Genomic DNA, 27,411 nt, shown 5'->3' on the forward strand with positions numbered 1-27,411 from the left:
CTTCTTCTGGGAATCTTATAATTTGAATTTTGGTGCATTTAGTGTTGACCCAGTGGTCTCTGAGACTGTCCTCAATTCTCTTCATTCTTTTTTCTTTATTCTGCTTCTAAGCAGTTATTTCCACTATTCTATTTTCCAGCTCACTTATTCATTCTTCTGCCTCAGTTATTCTGCTATTGATTCCTTCTAGTATATTTTTCATTTCAATTATTGTGTTGTTCATCACTCTTTGTTTTTTAGTCCTTCTAGTTCTTTGTTAAACATTTCTTGTATTTTCTCAATCCATGCCTCCATTCTATTTCTGAGATTTTGGGTCATCCCTACTATCATTACACTGAATTCTTTATCAGGTAGGTTTCCTATTTCCTCTTCATTTATTTGATCTTGTAGGTGTTTATTTGCCTCTTCATCTGTAACATATTTTTTGGTCGATTTATTTATTTTGATGGGTGGGACTGTGTTCCTGTCTTACTGGTTGTTTGGATTGAAGCTTCCAGCACTAGAGTTTGTAGACAGTTGTGTAGAGCCAGGTCTTGGTACTGAGATGAGGACCTCTGGGGGACCTCACTTCGATTAATATTCCCTAGGGTTTGAGTTTCTCTGTTAGTCAAGTGGCTTGGATTTGGCACTCCCACCACAGGAACTCAGGCCCAATCCCCAGCCTGTGAACTAAAATCCTGAAAGCCACAAGATGTGGCCAAAAACTAAAAAAAAAGGAGCAGTATAGTAACAAAGAATAAAAAATAAAGTAAAATTAGATAAATTAAAAAATATATTAGAAAAATAAAAATGTAAATGAAACAACAACACCAAGTTAAAACAGAGCCACAATAGCAAAAAAAAAAAAAAAAAAGGCAGGGGGTGTGCAGAAAATGCCTTGATTGTGAGTTGTGGAGCTTAGGTGGGGGCAGGGTTTAGGGAGGGCCAGTGCCTAGACTCAGGACCCACATGACCAGAAAAGGCCCTGAAGGCAGGGCTTAGGTGGTGGCAGAGTTTAGTCAGGGGGGGAAGAGCCTAGCCTCAGGACCTGTACAGCTGGAAATGGTCTTGTGGATCTGGGCTTAGGTGGGGGCTGGGCCTAGTCTCAGGACCCACTTAGCTGAAAAAGGCCCTGGGGTTTGGGGGGACAGGTCTTAGGTTCAGCATGGCTGGAGGGTGCCTTGGAGGGCAGAGGATAGACCTGGGACCTCAGCAGGCTCTCAGAGGCCCAAGTAGGTGAGGGAAATTCTGGCTGAATTCCTTTCTGATCCTCCGATCCCCTGGTGGTCTCCCTGCATCCCTGTTGATCTCTTTGTGTTGAGTGGGCCCCTCCAGGCATGGAAAATTCTCCCCTTCCTCAGCTGCCCCTCAGGGTGCCAGTCCCATCCTTCCTCCACTTATCCTTCCCCTTCTCTCCCACCAACATCCTACCTGGTCATTTGGGGGTTTCTCCCATCCTCTTAGTTGTCCAAGACCCCCCACCAGCTCCTGGTTGTTAGGAGAGGTGAATTCTGTGTCCTCCTACTCCACCATCTTGACTCCATCCCCTCCTATCTTGACTCCGCCCCCTCCATTGACTCCTTACTTTTTCTTCTTTCTGTCTCTTTTGTCATGTTTCACTTTTTGCTTTCTTACCTCCTTATTCTCTTTATCCTCTCTCCATTCTTTTAACCCTTATTTTCTGTTTTTCTTTTCTCTTTACCTCTCTCCCTTTCCTCAATAAAATATTGTTTAAAATTAATCAACAAACTAAAGCAATGTGACACACAACTGGATTTCAGGAATTCAAAGTTTACAAATATAGATAATGGCAGAAAAAGATGATTGACAAACAGCATGAATTTATGGGGCTTGCTGCCATAACTGTAGCTTCTCTTCTGGCCATTTCTGTACCCACACATTCTGCCTTCCCACCTGCTACTATTAATAAGCCTTTCTGTGCTCCTAAATTTTATTCATTTGCACACTAGATCACATCTTTTTTCTCCTACTCCACTGCAGCAATCTTCATATTCTTTCTTTCTAGAATGAATCTATTCCATTGTGATTTCAATGGTCTCTTCCCTTTGAAGTCCTGCCAGCTAATGCTTCAGAATTATCTGAATCCTCCCTTTGCTCACACTCTATGTCTAATCTTTTAACAAATTGTTAACATCTTAAAGATATATTCAAAATCTTACTACTTATCATTTGTTCCACTCCTATCACTGTGAAATTAGCTACCCTATCAAGCTAAAATCAGATCCGATCTGGATTATTGAAATAGACTTCCACCAGGGCTCCCACCTTGTTACAACCTATTATCACCTAGTGACAAACCTTATCCTTTCAAAACTCAAGTCAAATTATGCTAACTGTTCTGAAGAAAACTTATGTATGTCTTTCAAACACATGTCAGAGTCACTACAGTGGCCAATATTATTCTGTTTAATTTGATGACACTAGTAATCTCTCAAATCCTACCTTTTCCCACCTTGTTCACCAAGTCTCATCATACTCTTTCTGCTCTTCATTGAACACGTCACACTCCTTTATCAGGGTGTTTATGCTTGTTTTTCCCTCACATATCTTCCTGGCTTTCTCCCTCACTTTTGTAAGGCCTCTGTGCCCAAGATTACTTTTTCAGTGAAACCTGTCAGAAACACCCCATCTCAAATTGTAAACTCTCAGAAAAACCTGTCATCTAGACTCCCTGGTTTTTGTCAGTTGCACTTATTTTTAGCATAACCATTTGTTATGATGTATATTTAAGTGCTTTTTTTCTTTCTTTTCTCCCTCTGTACTGTAACATCTATGAAAACTATTGTTTGTTGGTTTACTTTGTCTTGTTTTGTGTTATGGTTTTGTTTACTCCTGTATCCATTGCCCTTAGGAAAGTTCCCAGTACTTGGTAGGCACTTAAATATTTGTTGAAAGAAATACTTTAATGATCAAAAATTATTTGGAAAGGAGATCTTAAATAAAAGTCTCATCATTTCATCAGAGTTATATATTAAATGAAAGATCATCTTATTTTTAAAGCTGAGCTGATACTGTTTAATACAGCAGGTTAGGTCATTGTGAAATGTTCAACATTTAATTAATCTAGCCTGAAGCCACCTTCTAATTCATATTGTTCATTTCAAATTATTTTATACAGGCTAGTCTTATCTCAAGTTTTATATTCTCAGTCAGTGGGATCACTAGTAGAAGAAACTCTGTTCTTTTTTTGTTTCTGTTTTCCTAGTGCTAGTAGAATGCTGCAGTCATGGTAAATTCTCATTAAACATGAGGTAATTAATAGAGGACTTGATTACTATTAAAACGCACAATATTTCCCCTAGTCCTTGGCAAGCCATATCATATGACTGCCTCAACAAGGTCTACTTTATGAAATCTTTGGTACTTTAAGGAATAATATTCATTGAAAAAGATCCATGCCTGGTGGTAAATGGACATTAACAACTAAAAGAACGACAAACGTACAATGATTTGGAAGAGTTTTTCTTCATCACTGCTTACAGCAAACTTTCTCTACTCCATTAAGATTTAAGTTTGACTGAAATGTCTGGTGTGGTATTTGTAATAGTGTGGCCAGTTCTCATCATGCTCAGTTCTCTTTAGTAGTTTATCCGTTGCCTGCAGAATCTTTCACTACATGTGAAAAGGGGATTGAAACCCTAAGGATCTTGTGAAATACATTAATTTGTAGTTAAATCTAAAAAGAAAAAAATTTAATTTCAAATGTAAGTTAGTGCCAAACACAAATGGACAAGTGGAAGCCTGTGACTAGATAACAGTATGTAGAGAGAAAATTATTTACTTTCAATTCTAAGAAAAAAATGCACAAAGGAAACTGTTTACCTTTATGGAACATAATTTATGGTATTACATTAATTCCCTAATACTTGCCAATCCCATTACTGAATCCTCATTTGCCATAATGTGTATGAGAATAGCATTAACTGGTTCTGTTTGTTTAGTCTTACAAATAGAAACTGTGCATTTACATATACTAAGAGGTTGATACAACTAATTTGTCAACCAAAAGTGTTTTTATATTAGGGTTTTATACCTTTGTCTGCTTCTTAAAGATTATTAGAAGAATGACTAAGATAGAGAGTATAAAGCAAAATTCTTGTTTGGAAATAAAATTGTGTCATAAATGTTATATAATAATAAGATTATTATAGTTTTGTTTTATTGAGTATATGCTTGCATTTAATATAATGCTACAGGTAAAGAATTCATATGAAAAGGGTCTAAAGGTAAGTGATCTAATTGTGAAAGCAGAGTTAATTTTATAACACAGCTAAAACAAAATTTGATGGTGATAAAAAATATGCTGGCATATTTTTGTTCAAAAATATAGCTGGCAGCATGGTGAAGCTAATAAAGGGTAGTATTCATAGTTGTGTAGGTAATTTTTTTGGATGGCATTAAAATAAATTGCAAAGCAAATGAAATAAAAACCTATTCATGTACCTTATGGAATCATAAACTGCAATGACATTACAATGAAAGCAGTATGATTTGTCCAATCAAAGACAATTGTGTTAAGGGAAAGAAAGTGAGAGAGAAAGCTATGGACATCATAAACACTGTCAGTCCGAATCCCCATTTCTTTGGCACTTAAGACAAGTTACTTTACTTTTTTACATAATTCTTCATTAAATGTTCTGGGCTCAGGACATAAGACTGTTAGTACCAAACTATAAAAATATCTGTGCTCAGGGACTCTTTTAAGGGTTATTTGTCTTCTGTGTTTTTATCTGTTAGTTTTTATTAACTTGCACAGCTTTAATACAGACACACTACCTTATCTGACAATTATTTTGGTATTTTCTCCCATTTGGTCTCATACACCCCGCTAGTAAATATGATTTACTCCACCCCCTAAATTTATTACCTAATAAATTTGCTAAGCCCACACCAAGTAGGAATAATCTCCATTTACTGTACAGAGAGGGTATTAAGTGACTTGTTTAAGGTAGAAGGCACTTGATTAATAGGGTTGGTTAAAAAGGAGATGACATTGTACTCATAAAATACTTATTGGATGTCTGCTGTACTTGCCAATGAGAATAAGTGATGAACGAAAGAGGAATGGTATTTCCATCACAGAGCTTCCCATTTAAAGTCAAAGATGGCCTTTGTTCCAGATACACCCTTTCCAGACAAAAGGATTTTAAGAGGTGTCCACCAATCCTACAACAAACATCATCTCAAAAAGCTAAATTAATATAAATAGCTAAAATAAATGAAAAGTTAAATTAGGATAACAAAGTCTCTAAAATATTCTGCAAAAAAGAAATCTATTTAACTTTAATCAACCCAGGGTTTCTCAAGCATATTCAGTTGTAGACTACCCACCTTCTCACCTCTCCCTTCAAACCTAGCAACTGCTATCAACTGGTGAAGAAGGTTTTCCACAGCACAGTCTAGGAACCACTGATTTGAACTAAGATCCTCTTTAGCTAAGGACTTTTGACAAAAAGGAAGATTATGGGTTGGGAGCATTGCTGAGCAAGTTAATGGACTAATTTATGCATATGCTGTTCTTTCAAACAGAAATATTTTGCAAAGACTAATTTTGAAATCCCTTTCAAAACCAGCATTCTCACTCCTTCTCCCCTACTCAACATGCTATTCAAAAAGGAAAATAAATTTGGTGGAATATTTCTGCCCAAGGAATAAAAAGCATTGTTTACTTTTCTGCACAGCTCTCAGTCTTTGACAGGGAAACAGTAGACCTAATTAGACACATCTTTCTGTCCATGTGGTATTTTTAAACAAAATACATTTCCCCTCCTTAAATTTTCCTTCTTTTTTAAAATACAAAGCATGATATTTAAAAAAATGAATTCCTTGTTTCTTTGGCATATTCACCATTGCTTTAAATGAAAACATCTTCCACTCCAAAAGGGACACAATATATCTAAACAGTTGCAAGAAAAACAAATGGTCAGAAGTTTGCAAATATGATAACACTGTACACATAAATATCACAATAAAATACAATAAAATATTATAACTTTTAATATCCCTTCACACCTGAATGAAAACTTTTACTAAGAGCTGTAGTGATTTAGCAAGTAGAAGCAAAACAAAATATATGTTGCATGTTTCCACTCATTAACATCTGGCCCTCCCTGTTAGCTTAGTATTTCCCTATTTTAATATTGGTGAAAATAAAAATAATAAAGAAATTCAAAGAACTAGAATATTTTGTCATTGTTTCCGAACTTCACATTATTTTTAAGTATCTCTTTTCTTGTTCAGGGTGTGAGTGTATGGATGTGTGTGACAGTGTGTATATAGGTAATCAGATGTAAAAACAGGAAAGTCAGAAATATAAGATGAAATTTTAGGATATATCACTAATTAAGCATTAGTAGAGAAGTGGAAAGAACTAGAATTTAATACGTGATTTGCTAGTAGTCAGGCAATCAAATTGAAGAACTATTTATTTAATATTCTGAATCATAGTTCCTTCACTTATAAAATATAATTAGTGGTACCACTAAAGTATAGCTTTTCAAAAAGTTTAAAACATGATTTATACAAATATAAAATCATCAGATACTAATAATTTTATTTAACTCAATAATTTAATGAGGAAATCAGTGAATGTTAAATGTGAATTTGAAGAATAGATACATATACAGAAAATCACTAATGATGAAATGAATCTGCTAATAGAAACAAATTAATTAATATCTTATAGGGCAATAAAATGTTGGAGATAATATTTTCTTTAGGATAGAAAGCAATTTTATCTCTATTGAACAAAATTAACTTGCATTATTGAGGATAAGAATTATTTGCTTATCAATTGCCTATAACTTCTATTCTTACAGAGCTGACTCCATTTAATTCTTTCAATATTTTTATTATTCTGAGCTCTAAAATTATAAAATTCTAATGCATAATCACAAAGCTTTCTTAAAACAGTAGTATGCTATAAGATTTTTGAAAAGGATGTTTAACTAAAATACTTATCAGTGACAAGTTTCAGGCAATTTATGGGCTTTGTCTCTATAAGCTCAGACATCTCAATATTTCAAAACACTGAAATACATGCTTGTTCTACCATTAGAGTTGTTTTGTCATTGTTTTGTGTTTGAGCAAGTACATTCATACATCAAGCAATAGTTCTAACAGTTTCTGCCTGTATTTTTGTACTATAATGAGTAGAAAATAGTTTCTGTTCAGCATAATTTCCTTATCTCATCACTCTTGAAGACCATAGATCTGATCTGTTATGAAGAAATACACCAAAGAGAAACTGCCAAAATATCTAGGTTCATGTGTTTTTGTGTGGGGGGGGGGCATGTGAGTGATCCAACTGTGTGTACATAATCTGAAGCATATGTCTGTACAGCTGCGATGTTTGTGCAACATACCCTTTGGCATGTGGCATGTGTAAAGGAAAGGTTGAGTACCTTTCTTTAGAATACTAATTACTGATAAAACATGATTACCATTTCCTAGAAGCCATATTGAAGTTTATTTAGAGTGCCAGATTTAAAAAAGCAAAAGAAGAAGAAAGCAAACAAGCAAGCAAAAATAGATATGTTTCTTCTCACTGCGTTACTATAAGGAAGACCTTAAAATTCCAATAAAAAGTTGCAGAGAAACTTAAGTTCAATTCTGTGAAAATACTAACACATAAAAAGCTCACATGGTTATCATGAGAATTAAATTAGTTAATACAAAGAATTAGGGACTTCTCTGGTGACACAGTGGTTAAGAATCTGCCTGCCAATGCAGGGGATACAGATTCGAGCCCTGGTCCATGAAGATCCCACATGCTGTGGAGCTACTGAGCCTGTGTCCTAGAGCCCAAAAGCCACAACAACCGAGCCCATGTGCTACAACTACTGAAGCCTACATGCTTAGAGCCCATGCTCTGCAACAAGAGAAGCCACTTCAATGAGAAGCCTGTGCACCCAGACAGAGAGTAGCCCCCAGTCTCTGCAACTAGAGAAAGCCCACGCACAGCAACAAAGTTCCAACACAGACAAAACTAAATAAATTAATTAAGCTAAGAAAAGAATTAACACCTAATGTTTGATATACAACAAAATTTAATCATTTGTATTTATTGTATTTCATGATAACATTTAAAAAATTCCTTTGAGACTCTCAGATCTGGTTATGAGTTGGGCTTTAGGCTTAGTTAGCACCCTTGGAAGACAATGGATTTCATGTTCATGATGCCTTGGACTTCATGCTCAGACTGAACCATGAGTGTTCTTCTTGGTCATTCTGGCCTCAGAACATGTTCCTTTCTGAGATCTCACTCCTAGACCCAGGAAGAATAGAGCTAGGTACTGTCAATAATTCTGAAGTGTCTAATATTTTATCTAGCTTGAAAGCTGACAAGTTAATCTCCTATAATATAGTGCATGTCTGTAGAAAACATAAGATTTCTGGGTCAGCGATTAAGGATAGTTTATTTATAGCTCACAGAAACAGTGTGGTCAGAATATCAGCATTTTTGGATTAATTTGCCAAGCTCTAATCCTCACAGGATGACACAGATGATAGCTATACACACAGTGGGATGTATTATGAAAAAAGAACACTGAATTCCAGGAGCTGTAATCTTCTGTAATGGGTGGTAAGTATAACTGCCCTGTAACCTAAGGTTTCAAGGGAAACATTATCTTTATTTTATTTATTTATTTATTTTGCAGTACGCAAGCTTCTCACTGTTGTGGCCTCTCCCATTGCAGAGCACAGGCTCTGGACACGTAGGCTCAGTGGCCATGGTTCACGGGCCCAGCTGCTCCACGGCATGTGGGATCTTCCCAGACCGGGGCACAAACCCATGTCCCCTGCATCAGCAGGCAGCCTCTCAACCACTGCACCACCAGGGAAGCCCCATTATCTTTATTTTAAAGCAACTTCAGAAAACTAGGAAAAAAGGGAAATTCTTTACTTGGTAAATGAAAACCTATGAACACCCATATCAACTTATATTTAATAGTCAAAAACTGAATGTCTTTTTCCTAAAATCCAAGATTATAAAAGGTGTACTGGAGGTTCTAGGCAGTCAATAAGCCAAAATAAAGAAATAAGAGGCATACTGATTATAAAGACAGAAGTAAACTCTTTTTATTGGCATATGACTTGATTACCTATGTAGAAAATCTGATAAAATTCACAAGAAAGCTACTAGAAATAAGTGTTTTTAGAAAGATTGTAAGATACTATATAAATATAAAAATAATTGTAATATTATACACTAACAACAAACAATTGGAAATTGAAATTTTAAAAATATCATGGATAATAGCAAAAAATAAAAGAAATATTCACTGGTTAATTTGACAAAAGCTGTACAAGACCTGTACATTGTAAACTATAAAACATTGCTGAGAGAAAAATTGAAGATTTAAATATATCAACAAGATGGTGGAATATGAGGTCCTACGCTTGTATCTCTCCTCAGCAACAATAATTAGGCAGCCATCCATGGAAATAAAGTGGCTTTGAGGGATACAAAATCAATCCTGCCTGCCCAGGGGTCTGCCCACTCACCTGTCAAGAGCCCTTTTAAAGACCAAGGGGGAGCCACACCCATCTGCACACCTGGTAACAGGCCCATTGGCTGTCTACCTCAAAGTGGACGCTTGAGCTAATACCAGCCTTACTAAACAAGGTCCTGGAAGCAGATCCAACCACCCAGGAGCCAGACAAAATCCATGCTCACTGAAAACCTGTGGTAACAGGCTCTCCAACAAAGGACCTCACTGAAGACCCAGCAGCAGCCATATGACCTGGCTCCAGTTTGGCTCAACTGTGACCTTAAAGACAATAGCATTAGCCTAACTCAACAGGAAAAAGCCTTTACCCACCAAAGCCAGTCTGTAAATGGAATAATACTCAGCAATAGAAAGGAATGAACTATTTTTTATTTAGTCTTTTGGGAATCTTTGTGTTGTATATTTTTTTATTTCTATCTTTTATATATTTCTATTTTTATGGTCTTTTTCTGTTGTTCTGTGTTTTTTTCCCTTAATTTTGTCTTCTTTTTCTTTAATATATTTTACATTTTCTTTCATGTTTCCATTTCTACTTTGCTTTTCTGTTGTCTTGTATTTTTACCCTTTTTATTTAATTTAATTTTATTATTTTTTAAAATAATTTTTTTCAGTTTGTTCTGTTTTGTTTTATTCTTCAGTTGGCACACTGCTTTGGTTTGTTTTTAGGTTTTGTGTTTTTGTTAGTATTGATCTTAATTGTTTGATTTCATTTTTGAGTTCTTCTATTTGTCTAGTTGTTCTCTTCATTTTGTTTTATTTGATTCTGTTTTGTTTCTTCCTTGTGTGTGTGCATGTTAACTTGTTTCTGTTTCTTTTATTTTGTTTTTACCATTTCTCTGGGGTTTTGTTTGTCTTTTTAATATATTTTCTATTTTATTTTTTAATATTTCTATTTCTATATTGCTTTTCTGTGTTTCTGTCTTCTTTACCCTTTCTCTGTTTTCTTTTTCTTTTTTATAAAATCAATTTTGTCAGATTGTTTCATTTGTTTGCTTCATTCTTCAGTTGGCCCCCTGGTTTTGTTTTTTGGTTTCATGTTTTTGTCAGTTATCTTTCTTTTTCTTTTTTTTTTTTTTTTTTTGGCTGCATTGGCTGTTCATTGCTGCACATGAGCTTTCTCTAGTTGTGGTAAGCAGGGGTTACTCTTCATTGTGGTGTGCAGGCTTCTCATTGCAGTGGCTTCTTTTCTTGCAGAGCACAGATTCTAGATACACGGGCTTCAGTAGTTGCAATTTGCAGGCTCAGTAGTTGCAGCACACAGACCCTAGAGCATGGGGACTTCAGTAGTTGTGGTGTGTGGGCTCAGTAGTTGTGCCTCACAGGCTATAGAGCACAGGCTCAGTAGTTGTGGTGTATGAGCTTAGTTGTTCTGCGGCATGTGGGATCTTTCTGGACAAGGGATCAAACCTGTGTCCCCTGCATGGGCAGGCAAATTCTTAACCACTCTACCCCCAGGGAAGTCTAACAGTTTTCTTTTTAGTTGTTTGATTTCATTATTGGGTTCTTTTGTTTGACTGGGTGTTCTCTTGCTTTTTGATTTATTTGGTTCTGTTTTTGTTTCTTTTGTGTGTGTTACCGTGTTTCTTTTTTTCTTTGTTTGACTTTACTTTTTACTACTTTTCTGGGGTTTTGTTAGTCTTTTATTTTTTGTTTTGTTTTGTTTTTAATCCCCTTTATTGCCAGGATGAGTGACTTGCAGGGTCTTGGATCCTCAACCAGAAGTCGGGCCTGAGGTTCTGGGATGGGAACACTGAGTCCAAGATGCTGACCACTAGAAAATTCCTGGCCCCAGGGAATATTAATCACCAAGAGCTCTCATGGAAACGTCTATCTGAATTTAAGACACAGCTCCATCCAACTCCCAGCAGCTCCTAGCACTGGATGCCTCACACCAAACAATAAACAAGATTGGAACACAAACTCACCCATCAGCACACAGACTACCTAAAGTCATACTAAGCCAACAGATTCCCCAAAACACACCACCTGACATGGTCATGGTCATCAGAGGGAAGAGGCTCAGTTCCACCTACCAGAGTCCAGGCACCACTCCCTCCCATCAGGAAGCCTATGCAAGCCACTGGACAAACCTCACCACCAGGGGCAAAGAACAGAAGCAAGAGGAACTATGCCCCTTTAGCCTAGGAAAAGGAGACCTCAAAACAGTAAATTAGACAAAATGAGAAGGCAGAGAAATATTTTGTAGGCAAAGGAGCAAGACGAAAACCCACAAGACTAAGTAAAGATGATACAAAAATCTCGGAAATATAATAAATATAAGAAACGTTTAAAAAGGACCTAGAAGAATAAAGAGCAAACAAATAGTAATGAACAACACAATAACTGATATTAAAAACATTCCAGAAGGAATCAATAGCAGAATAACTGAGGCAGAAGAATGGATAAGTGGGCTGGAAGATACAATGTTGGAAACAACTACTGCAGAGCAGAAAAAAGAAAAAAGAATGAAAAGAATGGAGGACAGTCTCAGAGACACCTGGGACAACTTTCAGCACACCAACATGCGAATTATAGGCATCCCACAAGAAGGAGAGAAAAAGAAAGGGCCTGAGAAAATATTAGAAGAGATTATCATTGAAAACTTCCCCAACATGGGAAAAGAAAAAGTCAATCAAGCCCAGGAAATGCAGAGAGTCCAATACAGGATAAACCTAAAGAGAAATATACCAAGACAAATATTAATCAACCTAATAAAAATTAAATGCAAAGAAAAAAATATTAAAAGCAACAAGGAAAAAGCAAGAAATAACATACAAGGGAATCCCCATAAGGTTAACAGCTGATCTTTCAGCAGAAACTCTACAGGCCAGAAGGGAGTGGCAAGATATATTTAAAGTGATGAAATGGAAAAAACTACAACCAAGGTTACTCTACCCAGGAAGAATCTCATGCAAATTAGATGGAGAAATCAAAAGCTTTACAGAAAAGCAAAAGCAAAGAGAATTCAGCACCACCAAACCAGTTTTACAACAAATGCTAAAGGAGCTTCTCCAGGTAGGAAACACAAGAGAAGGAAAAGACCAACAAAAAGAAATGCAAGACAATTAAGAAAATGGTAATAGAAACATACATATCAATAATTACCTTGAAAGTAAATGGATTAGATGCTCCAACCAAAAGAAACAGACTGGCTGAATGGATACAGAAGTAAGATGATGTATATGCTGCCTACAAGAAACCCACTTCAGACATAGGGACACAAACAGAATGAAAATGAGAGGATGGAAAATTTGCATATTCCATGCAATGAGAGGATAGAAAATGAGAGGATGGAAAATTTGCATATTTCATGCAAATGGAAATCAAAAGAAAGCTGGAGTAGCAGTACTCATATCAGAAAAAATAGACTTTAAAATAAAGATTATTACAAGAGACAAAGAAGGACACTACATAATGATCAAGGGATCAATCTGAGAAGATGATATAACAATTCTAAATATCTATGCACCCAACAAAGGACCACCTCAATACATAAGGCAAAGGCTAACAGCCGTAAAAGTGAAAATCAGCAGTATCACAATAATAGCAGGCGACTTTCACACCCCACTTACACCAATGGACAGGTCATCCAAACAGAAAATAACTAAGGAAAGGAGCACTAAATGACTCATTAGACCAGATGGACTTAATTTGATATTTATAGGACATTCCATCCAAAGACAACAGAATACACTTTCTTCTCAAGTGCACATGGACCATTCTCCAGGATAGATCACATCTTGGGTCACAAATCCAGTCCCAGTAAATTTAAGAAATCTGAAATCATATAAAGCATCTTTTATGACCACAGTGCTATGAGACTAGATATCAATTACAGGAAAAAAAATAACTGTAAAAAATAAAAACACATGGAGGCTAAACAACCAAGAGATCACTGAAGAAATCAAAGAGTAAATTTTAAAAAACCTAGAAAAAAATGACAATGAAATCACAATGACCCAAATCCTATGGGATGCACCAAAAACAGTTGTAAGAGGCAAGTTTATAGCAATACAATCCTAACTCAAGAAATAAGAAAAATCTAAAATAAAATACCTAACCTTATACCTAAAGCAACTACAGAAAGAAAAATCCCAAAGTTAGCAGAAGGAAAGAAATGATAATGATCACATCAGAAATAAATGAAAAAGAAATGAAGGAAACAAGAGCAAAGATCAATAACATTAAAATCTGGTTCTTTGAGAAGATAAACAAAATTGATAAACCATTAGCTAGACTCCTCATGAAAAAAAGGGAGAAGATTCAAATCAACAGAATTAGAAATGAAAAAGAAGTAACAACTGAAATCACAGAAACACAAAGGATCATGACAGAGTACTACAAGTAAAAATATGTCAATAAAATGCACAACCTGGAAGAAATGGACAAATGCTTATAGTATTAAAACCTCCCAAGACTGAACCCGGAATAAATAGAAAATCTGAACAGACAAAGGACAAGCACTGAAATTGAAACTGTGATTAAAAATCTCCCAACAAAAAAAAGCTCAGGGCCAGATGGCTTCACTGGTGAATTCTACCAAACATTTAGACAAGAGCTAATACCTGTCCTTCTCAAATTCTTCCAAGATATAGCAGAGGGAGGAACACTCCCAAACTCATCCTACAAGGCCACCATCACCATGATACCAAACCAGACAAAGAGGTCACCAAAAAAATAATTAATGGGCAATATCACTGACGAACATACATGCAAAAATTCTCAACAAAATACTAGCAAACAGAATCCAATAGCACATTTAAATGATCATACACCATGATGAAGTGGGATTTATACCAGGAATGCCAGTATTCTTCAATATATGAAAATGAATCAATGTGATACACCACATTAAGAAATTTAAGAATAAAAAACATATGATAATCTCCAAACATGCAGAAAAACTTTTGACAAAATTCAACACCCATTTATGGTAAAAACTTTGCAGGAGGTGGGCATAGAAGAAAGCTGCCTCAATCTAAGAAAAGCCATATTTGACAAACCCACAGCAAACATCATTCTCAATGGTGAAATACTGAAAGCATTTCCTCTAAGATGTATCAGGAACAAAGCAATGTTTCCCACTCTCACCACAATTATTCAACATAGTTTTGGGAGTTTTAGAAATGGCAGTCAGAGAAGGAAAAGAAATAAGATGAATCTCACTTGGAAAAGAAAAAGTAAAACTGTCACTGCAGATGACATGATACTATACATAGAAAATCTTAAGGTGTCACCAGAAAACTAATAGAGTTAACCAATGAATTTGGTAAAGTAGCAGGATACAAAATTAATGCACAGAAATCTCTTGCATTCCTATACACGAACAACAAAAAATCAGAAGGAGATATTAATGAAACACTCCCATTTACCATTGCAACAAAAAGGAAAAAATACCTAGGAATAAACCTACCTAAGGAGGCAAAGGCCTCTATGCATAGAACTATAAGACACTGATGAAAGGAATCAAAGATGATACAAACAGATGGAGAGATATACCATGCTCTTGGATTGGAAGAATCAACATTGTGTAAATGACTATACTATCCAAGGCAATCTAAAAATTCAATGCAATCCAATGACATTGGATTGGAATGCCAATCCAATTTGCCAAAATCAAATTACCAATGGCATTCTTCACAGAGCTTAAAAAAAATTACAATTTGTATGGAAACACAAAGACCATGAATAGCCAAAGCAATCTTGAGAAAGAAAAAGTGGAAGAATCAGACCCCCTGACTTCAGACAATACTACAAAACTACAGTAATCAAAACAGTATGGCACTGGCACAAAAGCAGAAATATAGATCAATAGAACAGGATAAAAAGCCCAGAGAAAAATCCACGCACATATGGTCACCTTGTCTTTGACAAAGGAGTCAGGAATATACAATGGAGAAAAGAAATCCTCTTTGATAAGTGGTGCTGGGCAAACTGGACAGCTACCTGTAAAAGAATAAAATTAGAACACTTCCTAATACCATACAGAAAAATAAACTCCAAATGGATTAAAGACCTAAATGTAAGGCCAAACACTATAAAACACTTAGAGGAAAACATAGGTAGAACACTCTATAACATAAACCACAGCAAGATGCTTTTTGACACACCTCCTAGAGTAATAAAAATAAAAACAAAAATTAACAAATGGGACCTAATCTAGCTTAAAAGCTTTTGCACAGCAAAGGAAATCATAATCAAGGCAAAAAGACAACCCTCAGAATGGAAGAAAATATTTGCAAACTAAGCAACTGACAAAGGTTTGATCTTCAAAATTTACAAGCAGCTCATGCAGCTCAATATCAAAAAAACAAACATCCCAATCCAAAAATGGGCAGAAGACATAAACAGACATTTCTCCAAAGAAGACATACAGATTGCCAACAAACACATGAAAAGCTGCTCAGCATCACTAATCATTTGAGAAATGAAAATCAAAACCACAATGAGGTATCACGTCACACCAGTCAGAATGGCCGTCATCAAAAAACCTAGAAACCATAAAAGCTGTAGAGGGTGTGGAGAAAAGGGAACCCTCCTGCACTGTTGGTGGAAATGTAAACTGATACAGCCACTATGGAGAGCAGTATGGAGGTGCCTTAAAAAAACAAAATAGAACTACCATATGACCCAGCAATCCCACTACTGGGCATATACCCTGAGAAAACCATAATTCAGAAAGAGACATGTACCACAATGTTCACTGCAGCTCTATTTACATAACCAGAACATGATAGCAACCTAAATGTCCATCAACAGATGAATGGATAAAGAAGATGTGGTACACATATACAATGGAATATTACTCAGCCATAAAATGAAATGAAATTGAGTTATTTGTAATGAGGTGGATGGACATAGAATCTGTCATGGAGAGTGAAGTAAGTCAGAAAGAGAAATACAAATACCTTATGTAATGCATATATGGAATCTGAATTAACAGTACTGATGAAAGTAGTGGCAGTGCAGGAATAAAGACACAGATGTAGAGAACACACATGAGGACACAGTGGGGAAGGGGAAGCTGGGATGAAGTGAGAGAGTAGAACTGACATATAGACTACAAAATGTAAAATGGATGGCTAGTGGGAAGCTGCTGCATAGCACACAGAGATCAGCTTGATGCTCTGTGACTACCTAGAAAGGTGGGATAGGGAAGGTGGAAGGGATGTTCAAGAGGGAGGGGATATGGGCATGTATGTATGCATATAGCTGATTCACTTTGTTGTACAACAGAAACTAACACAACATTGTAAAGCAATTCCACTCCAATAAAAATGAAAAAATAAACAGAAAAAGAGATTTTCCTGGTTGTCCAGTGGGTACGACTCCACACTCCCAATGCAGGTGGCCATGTTCAGTTCCTGGTCATGGAACTAGATCCCATATGCATGCTGCAACCAAAGATCCCACACACCACAATGAAGATCCTGTGTGCCACAAAGACCCAGAGCAGCCGAAATAAATAAATAAATAATTTAAAAAATACTCTTATAAAAAAATAAACAGGAAGAACTCCTTCTCTTCTTTCCCACCTTTCTATCTTCTAGTTATTTCCCTTGGCCTAACTTAATATATTTAAATCCAGCTTGCAAAGATTACAGGAAACCTAGTTTGTAGAGTTCAGACCTAGTATCACAGAGGCAAATTAGATGTTTGAATATCCTGCTGAGAAACAATATGTAAATAATGAACACAAATCATCCCTTTACTTACTCACACTTCCATAATTTCATTATTTCATGTAACAAAATGGAATTCTACTTTGACAAAGATGCCTTCATTCTTCCTACAAAAAGACAAAACACAAAGTCTTAGCAGTTATAGTACATATCATTGCACAATGTTAATTTCTTCCCTGGTTTAGTCATAAGTCCACCTGAATATTCTGAGAGAAAAATAGATATATAGCCAACAGAACTACTCAGCAAGAACCTTAACAGCATTAAGTATTTTGAAAGCCTTCCTAGTTTCCTACCCATTATAATCTTAGCTGCTGATTTCTGCCTTATGACTCTAATTTGGTTAATTCTTCTTAAAAATCTGCTTAGATTTTTGTTTGCATTCTGTCTGAATTTGATTTCAAAAAAGGAAAATCATGTGTATTCTTATGGAAGTCGGCTGATGTCTTAAGCTAAGGCTGTGATAGCTTTTACCTTTTGGTTCATTTTGACAAGTGGTTAATATTCATGGTAGGCAATAACCTCCAGTAAATTCCACCTGTAAATTCACTGGTCAGGTAAAAAGTACCTGCAATGGTATGGGCACTGCACTCCAAGTTACTCTAAAAAGAAAAATCTGTCCCCCCAATTATATTTTATATAGAATGATTAAATAAATTCTAGGTGGTTAACTTTAAAAAAAGACTCTAAAAATCATTCTATATGTGCACAGGACTGTTAAGTAGCCATGGCTTAAATTTACTCTGGATCCCAAAAGACAAAACTGGGAATGACAAAGAGGATCTTTTTCCAGTGCCAGGTAGCTCCGAGTATGAGGCTGCTTTCTGAAGTCATGATCTACCCATCACTAGGATTGTATCACGGGACACTAAATAATTCTGCCAGATAGGTAGGATTTGTATAGGAAGAGGAGGTTGAAGGGTTGGATATATATTCTATAAAGGGGCATCCAACTTTGGAGTCAGTTAAGATAAATTTTTTTTTTTTACATTGTTGTATAAACATGGTTGGTTTTTAGCTAAAGGCAAAAAATGTAATGTTTCCACCATTCAAGAGCAGAATGGAGCTCCTCTCATGCTGACTCTTTTTTTTTTTCTTTGCGGTACTTGGGCCTCTCACCGCCGCGGCCTCTCCTGCCGCGGAGCACAGGCCCAGCGGTCACGACCCAGGGACCCAGCCACTCCGCGGCATGTGGGATCCCCCCAGACCAGGGCACGAACCCGCTTCCCCCGCACCGGCAGGCGGACCCCCAACCACTGCACCACCAGGGAAGCCCTCATGCGGTCTCTTGATTTACTTTTCCTTCCCATCCAAACTGATCTGTCTTGGACTCTAATCCACAAAGCTTGTTCTCTGTTAAACCAATGTCATAAACTCAAGCTAAATCAGTACTGGATTATTATAGATTAATTTGTAGATTCTATGCCAACATTCTATGAAGTCTTTCGATTCTTAGCCATATATTGATATAGTGAGTGTGGAGAAATCTGACACTTTGGCACTTTAGCATTACCAGTTTTAGATATATTTCTTAGAGTTCCTTTGTTGCTGTCTTCAATTCACACCTTTGAATGTGTAGGAATCATTTTTCCAAAGATATATTATCTTAAGTTTCACATTCTCTTTATTCCCACTTCCCTTCAAATAATTTTAGGATAGGAGATTAAGCTAAGTGGTAGCAATGTATGTTAAATTTGATAGAAATTATATATATACATATTATAATATATATATTTTTTTCTAATAACATATTGCTGATATGGAAGAAAAAGGAAACAACAAGAGGAGTGTTTAAGGATAAATAACATCATGAACTCTATGTGAACTCTATGTGATTACAACAAAGTTATCACAAACAAAATAGAAACATGGAAATAATTTTCAAATCTCGTTTTAATTTCTATAATTTTAGCTATTTTTCTTTTTTTTGGTAACATCTTTATTGGAGTATAATTGCTTTACAATGGTGTGTTAGTTTCTGCTTTATAACAAAGTGAATCAGTTATACATATACATATATCCCCATATCTCTTACTTCTTGCATCTCCCTCCCTCACACTCTCCCTTTCCCACCCTTCTAGGTGGTCACAAAGCAATGAGCTGAGCTCCCTGTGCTATGCAGCTGCTTTCTATTAGCTATCTATATTACATTTGGTAGTGTATGTATGTCCATGCCACTCTCTCACTTTATCCCAGCTTACCCTTCCCCCTCCCTGTGTCCTCAAGTCCATTCTCTTGTAGGTCTGCATCTTTATTCCCATCTTGCCCCTAGGTTCTTCATGACTTTTTTTTTTTTTAGATTCTATATATATGTGTTAGCAAATGGTATTTGTTTTTCTCTTTCTGACTTACTTCACTCTGTATGACAGACTCTAGCTCCATCCACCTCACTAAAAATAACTCAATTTTGTTTCTTTTTATGGCTAATATTCCATTTTATATATGTGCCACATCTTTATCCATTCATCTGCCAATGGACACTTCAGTTGTTTCCATGTCCTGGCTATTGTAAATAGAGCTGTAATGAGCATTGTGGTACATGACACTTTTTGAATTATGGTTTTCTCAGGGTATATGTCCAGTAGTGGGATTGCTGGGTGGTGTGATAGTTTTATTTTTAGTTTTTAAAGGAACCTCCATACTGTTCTCCATAGTATCTGTATCAATTTACATTCCCACCAACAGTGCAAGAGGGTTCCCTTTTCTCCACAGCTCTCCAACATTTATTGTTTGTATATTTTTTGATGATGGCCATTCTAACAAGTGTGAGATGATATCTCACTGTAGTTTTTATTTGCATTTCTCTAATGATTAATGATATTGAGCATTCTTTCATGTGTTTGATGGCAATCTGTATATCTTCTTTGGAGAAATGTCTATTTAGGTCTTCTGCCCATTTTTGGATTGGGTTGTTTGTTTTTGATATTGAGTAACATGAGCTGCTTGTAAATTTTGGAGATCAATCCTTGCTCAGTTGCTTCATTTGCAAATATTTTCTTCCATTCTGAGGGTTGTCTTTTGGTTTTGTTTATGGTTTCCTTTGCTGTGCAAAAGCTTTTAAGTTTCATTAGGTCCCATTTGTTTATTTTTGTTTTTATTTCCACTTCTCCAGGAGGTGGGTCAAAAAGTATCTTGCTGTGATTTATGTCAGAGTGTTCTGCTTATGTTTTCCTCTAAGAATTTGAGTGTCTGGCCTTACATTTAGGTCTTTAATGCATTTTCAGTTTAATTTTGTGTTTGGTGTTAGGGAGTGTTCTAATTTCATTCTTTTACACGTAGCTGTCCAGTTTTCCCAGCACCATTTATTGAAGAGGCTGTCTTTTCTCCATTGTATATTCTTGCCTCCTTTATCAAAGATAAGGTAGCCATAGGTACATGGGTTTATCTCTCTGTTTTCTATCCTGTTCCATTGATCTATATTTCTGTTTTTGTGCCAGTACCGTACTGTCTTGATTACTGTAGATTTGTAGTGTATTCTGAAGTCAGGGAGACTGATTCCTCCAGCTCCGTTTTTCTTTGTCAAGATTGCTTTGGCTATTCAGGGTATTTTGTGTTTTCTTACAAATTGTGAAATTTTTTGTTCTAGTTCTGTGAAAATGCCAGTGGTAGTTTGATAGGGATTGCATTGAATCTGTAGATTGCTTTGGGTAGTAGAGTCATTTTCACAATGTTGATTCTTCCAATCCAAGGACATGGTATGTCTCTCCATCTATTTGTATCATCTTTACTTTGTTTCATCAGTGTCTTATAAGTTTATACATACAGATCTTTTGTCTCCTTAGGTAGGTTTATTGCTAGGTATTTTATTCTTTTTGTTGCAATAGTAATGGAAGTGTTTTCTTAAATTCACTTTCTGATTTTTCATCATTAGTGTATAGGAATGAAAGAGATTTCTGTGCACTAATTTTGTATTCTGCTACTTTACCAAATTCATTGTTTAGCTCTAGTAGTTTTCTGGTAGCATCTTTAGGAATCTCTACGTATAGTATCATGTCATCTGCAAACAGTGATGCTTTACTTCTTTTCCAATTTGTATTAATTTTATTTCCTTTTCTTCTCTGATTGCTGTGGCTAAAACTTCCAAAACTATGTTGAATAATAGTGGTGAGAGTGGGCAACCTTGTCTTGTTCCTGATCTTTGTGGAAATGGTTTCAGTTTTTCACCAATGAGGATGATGCTGGCTGTGGGTTTGTCATATATGGGCTTTATTATGTTGAAGCAAGTTCCCTCTATGCCTACTTTCTGGAGGGTTTTTATCATAAATGGGTGTTGAATTTTGTCAAAATCTTTCTCTGCATCTATTGAGATGGTGATCATTAATTTTTAATGTGGTGTTTTTATGATCTTCATAGTCTGCTAGGGAGCATGTGTGGAAGGCAAAATAAGAAAATTAATATATTTGGAAAGCATTTCTGTATTTACTTTTATAAAAAATTCATTTAGCTGTTAATAAAGCAGTCTGTATTTTGACATTAAATTTTAATTTAAAAATGAAAATGTAATTGTTTATTGATCCTGCTAAATATCCTTTGTTTTATTTAGGAGACCATCATTAACAGAGGCCATGTCTACCTGAGCAAAAGTTGGATAGGCCTGAAACAGAGTAGAGCTGCCATAAATGTGGAATTTCAGTGGACTCATCTGATTCTGTCAATGTCTCCACATTCTGGCATAAAAGCAGAAGATTTAATTCTGGCTTATAAAACAAACTAATTGAATTTTCTTATTACTCAACTATTTGCAAAGTAGTAGGTTAATAGGTAAGTTCAACATTATGTTGTTGTTTTTTTAACATCTTTATTGGAGTAAAATTGCTTTACAATAGTGTGTTGGTTTCTGCTGTATAACAAAGTGATTCAGCTATACATAAACATATATCCCCATATCTCATCCCTCTTGTGTCTCCCTCCCAGCCTCCCTATTCCACCCCTCTAGGTGGACATAAAGCACCAAGCTGATCTCCCTGTGCTATCTGGCTGCTTCCCACTAGCTATCAATTTTACATTTGATAGTGTAATATGTCCATATCACTCTCTCATTTTGCCCCAGCTTACCCTTCCCCCTCCCAGTGTCCTCAAGTCCATTCCCTACGTCTGTGTCTTTATTCCTGTCCTGCCTCTAGGTTCTTCAGAACCTTTTTCTTTTTTTAGATCCCATATATATGTGTTAGCATACCGTATTATTTTTCTGTTTCTGAAATACTTCACTCTGTATGACAGTCTCTAGGTCCATCCACTTCACTACAAATAACTCAATTCCATTTCCTTATATGGCTGAGTATTCCATTGTATATATGTGCCACATCTTCTTTATCCATTCATCGGTCGATGGACACTTAGGTTGCCTCCATGTCCTGGCTACTGTAAATAGAGCTGCAATGAACATTGTGGTACAAGTCTCTGTTTGAATTATGGATTCTCAGGGTATACCAAGAAGGAAGAAATATTTTACAATTTAGCTTTATTATCTGCCTACTTGTGTGAGAGATAAATATGTATAAAATGTAGATATCAAGAAGATATTAATTGAAAATGATTTCTGAAAGAATTGATTAAATTATATACATATTTCATTTGAATACTATTATTAAGGGTCATGGATTCATAAGATGAGACTAAAGCGTAAAATTGTAATTGGAACACATAGGAATTTGTTATAAAATACCACTCATAACTACATTTCTTCCAGGTTTCACTATACTGTTCAGTAGGGAAAACACTGAAACCCAAGTGTTTGGTTCCAGGCTCTGTTCAATCTCTAATTAGTGGGATAAACTTAGAAAAGTTATTTTGCCATCATGAGCCTCACATTCTCCATTACCTAAATGAAAAAATTGGACTATCTAAATATAAATTAGATAAGGCTTATCTTCTCAGAATTCAATCTACTTAAAAGGTTTAGGGAGTAATAACCGAATAGAATCCCCCTTTCACTAATTTAATGACAATTTGGATGTGGCTCCCCATTCTTCCTCCTAACAGAAAGCCCTGCTAAGACATTCTAAGTGTTTGTAAAAGAGACTGCATAATTTATTTTATTTTAATACTAGTTTACAAGATATAGACTGGTTTGGGTGTCAGGGATAAGAGCAGTGGAAAAGTTGACTTCAAGTATTTTTGACTAAAAACTGTAAGGAGAGTTAACATTAACTTAGATGGGGACATTATAAAGATAATTACTATCTAGAAAAAAAAGTAGCTCCACAAAAGAGGGAACTTGCAAAAGCAAAAGTGAGATATAATCAAAGAAATACTTGACTAAGTGTCCAAGTTTGCTTCTAGCTGATTGCACATCCAGTGTAATCAGGGCAGTACACTTTGGAACACAAAAACATTTCTGTGTTCCAGCTCTTGGCCCACAAGCAATGTGACATTCAACACAGAAGCACCACAACTGTCACTTCCAACAGATACCAGGGTGACCCTGATGTGGAATGTTCCATGAAGTGACCAACAGCACATACTCCAGACTGTAACTGACCCCAAGTCTTACAGTAGGCATCAGACAAAACAGAAATTTTACCTGTAAATGGGAAACTGCTTTTGGACAATACTCTTGCTTAGGGAGCTGTATTTATGGTGGCAGCTGCAGATGAACTCAGAGACTGGAAGTTCAACTTGTACAAAGCAAGTAATTAAATTTTATCAGAGTGTCCTGGAGAAAACTACCCACCTTCACTGATTTACCTACAACAGTGACTCTAACAGTATTCTTTACACAGATAGTATGTTCTAATAAGTACTTAATGTCAATGAAGAGTCCTGACTTTATTCTATTAGGTCATGTTCCTCAGTCCCTGCAGGTAGGATAATATAATTGATCTCATTTTTTGGAAATAATGCAATTATTCTTGGTAAAAATATTAGTGTGATATGAGCTACTCTTTCATTATCACATCACCTCATTATGTTTTTCTTTTTTTTAAATTTGGGTTCTTATTGAAGTATAATTTACTGAAATAGGTAAGGTTCCTCAGAAACCCTAAAATTCTAATGTGTGTGTAGGTGGCATAGTGGGAGAAACACTTCTATGAGCGTGAGATAAGTAGGATTGCTCAGCAGGAGAAGTTGAACTGTGATACAGTTATGAGAGCAACAGCTAATCTCAAGGGATTGACACTACTCTGAGTTGGCCTGAATTGAGTTGAGGATCTAGGCTTATATAACCAGGAATCAACCAATAACGGGGTACATGCTGTCCTAGGGGAGAATGTACAAATTCAGGAAAAGCAATCCATTTGTCTGAAGGCAACTTCAAGAGATGAATGCAGATGGGATCCTTTAGCAATAACTTTACCAGCAGCAGATAAATAAGCACCTCAGCCCTGAGAGGAGATCTGCTCAACACAGAGAGGCCCTCTGCAGTGATTGACTGCAGTGTCCCCCTTACTCTGATTGACTTATTTGATAGTTTAAATTTATCTCTCCTAGAAACAATTGCTCCAGGATTCTGTTTCTTTTTTTCCTCTGAGACAGTTTATAAAAGAGGAGTTAATAGGAAACTGTACTCCCTGTCACTACAACTGGATCTTGAGCCTCTAATTGATCCTCATGTCTCTCCAATACTACCAGTTCTAGATTTCCCTCATTCTACCTAGTATCTCTTCTTATCTAAGTGACTAATTGGGTAGGCCAGTCCAGATCCTTATTTCTGAAGCATCTGATTGTCTGGACACATGTGCCTTTAAATACAACAGAAGATTTGTGGGATGAAACTCTAGCAGTGAGAAAGAGATAAATTCATAGCTTGAAATGTTTGTTAAAAGAGAAGAAATTCAGGGGAGATACAAGATGGCAGAGTAAAAGAACCTTGAGCTCACCTCCTCTCATGAGTACACAAAAATCATAACTGCTGAACAACAATCAGTAAAAAATAAAGGAATCTATGAAAAAATATATTCTACATTTAATGGCATAAGGAAGAAACTGCAATGAGATGGTAGGAGAGGTGCACTCACAATATAATAAAATCCTATACCTCCCAGGTGGGTGACCCACAAATGAGAATAATTATATAACAGAAATTCTCTCACAAGAATGAGAGTACTGAGCTGCACATTAGCCTCCCCAGACTAGGCGTCCAGCATTGGAAAGAGGAGCCCCCAGATCATGGCTTTGAAGGCCAGCAAGGCTTAATTGCAGGAGATTCACAGGACTGGGGAAAACAGAAACTCCATTCTAAAGGTCACATACGAAGGCACATTCTAAAGGGCACAGGCACTAGGACCCAGGGAAAAAGAAGTAACATCATACCAGACCTACCTGCTAGTGTTGGAGAGTCTCCTGGGGAGGTGGGGAATGGGGGCCAATGGTTCTCCCTAAGAAGAGAGAAACTGGTGGCAGATATATTAGGGAGCATTCATCTGCAGGAACTCTAGATGGAGGTTGACATCCTACTTGAGTCATTAGCACAAAGTCCTGGCACCATCCACCAGATTGTAGGCTCCGGTGCCTGGATGTCTCAGGCCAAACAACCAACAGGGTGAGGGAATAGCCCTACCCATCACCAGACAGGCTGCCTAAGATTTTCTGAGCCCACAGCCACCTGTAGACATGCCACAAGACACAGCCCTGCCTACCAGAGCCCAAGACATATCTCCACCATCCATTGGGCAGACACCAGACCCCTCCTGCCAGGAAGCCTGTACAAACTTCTAAACCAAGCTCACTGACCAGGGGCCAGACACTAGAAGCAAGAAAACTATGATCTTGCAGCCTACAGAACTGAGTCCACAAACACAAGTCGAACCTACACTGGGACCAGCCTGTCCCTAATGCTTGGGTGTTGAGAACAGAATCTACTACTGGGAAACATAGGGCATCCCCTAGAGAGGACCTCATACTATGAGGCCACCATCACCCTGATACCAAAACCAGACAAAGATACCACCATAAAAGAAAATTAGAGACCAATATCACTGATGAACATAGATGTAAGAATCCTCAACAAAATACTAGCAAACTGAATCCAACAATATGTTAAAAAGATAATACACTGAGGGGAGAGGGCGAAGATGGCAGAAGAGTAAGACGCAGAGATCACCTTCCTTCCCACAGATGCATCAGAAATAATCTACACGTGGAACAACTCCTACAGAACACCTACTGAACGCTGGCAGAAGACTTCAGACCTCCCAACAGGCAAGAAACTCCCCGCATACCTGGGTAGGGCAAAAGAAAAAAATAAACAGAGACAAAAGAATAGGGACGGGACCTGCACCAATGGGAGGGAGCTGTGAAGGAGGAAAGGTTACCACACACTAGGAAGCCCCTTTGCGGGTGGAGACTGTGAGTGGTGGAAGGGGGAAGCTTCGGAGCCGCGGAGGAGAGCACAGCACCTGGGGTGCGGACGGCAAAGTGGAGAGATTCCGGCACAGAGGATCGGTGCCGACCAGCACTTACCAGCCCGAGAGGCTTGTCTGCTCACCTGCTGGGGCGGGCGAGGCTGGGAGCTGAGGCTCGGGATTCGGTCGGAGCGCAGGGAGAGGACTGGGTTTGGTGGTGTGAACACAGCCTGCAGGGGATTAGTGCACTACGGCTAGCCAGGAGGGAGTCTTGGGAAAAGTCTGGAGCTGCTGAAGAGGAAAGAGACTTTTTCTTCCCTCTTTGTTTCCTGGTGTGCGAGGAGAGGGGATTAAGAGCGCTGCTTAAAGGAGCTCCAGAGACGGGCGCGAGCTGTGGCGAACAGTGCGGACCACAGAGACGGGCATGAGACGCTAAGGCTGCTGCCGCCGCCACCAAGAAACCTGTGTGCGAGCACAGGTCACTATCCACACCTCCCTTCCGGGGAGCCTGTGCAGCCCGCCACTGCCAGCATCCCAGGATCCAGGGACAACTTCCCCGGGAGAATGCACGGCGCGCCTCAGGCTGGTGTAACGTCCCCCAGGCCTCTGCCACCGCAGGCTTGCCCCACATCCGCACCCCTCCCTCCCCCGGCCTTAGTGAGCCAGAGCCCCTGAGTCAGCTGCTCCTTTAACCCCATCCTGTCCGAGCAAAGAACAGATGCCCTCTGGTGACTACACGCAAAGGCGGGGCCAAATCCAAAGCTGAGCTCCAGGAGCTGTGCGAACAAAGAAGAGAAAGGGAAATCTCCCCCAGCAGCCTCAGAAGCAGTGGATTAAAAAGCTTCACAATCAACTTGATGTACCCTGCATCTGTAGAATACATGAATAGACAATGAATCATCCCAAATTGAGGAGTTGAACTTTGAGAGCAAG

Source organism: Delphinapterus leucas, chromosome 14, assembly GCF_059928025.1.
Source record: "Delphinapterus leucas isolate spDelLeu-1000000601 "Yukka" chromosome 14, BTC_Dleu_Yukka2, whole genome shotgun sequence".
Classification (NCBI taxonomy): domain Eukaryota; kingdom Metazoa; phylum Chordata; class Mammalia; order Artiodactyla; family Monodontidae; genus Delphinapterus; species Delphinapterus leucas.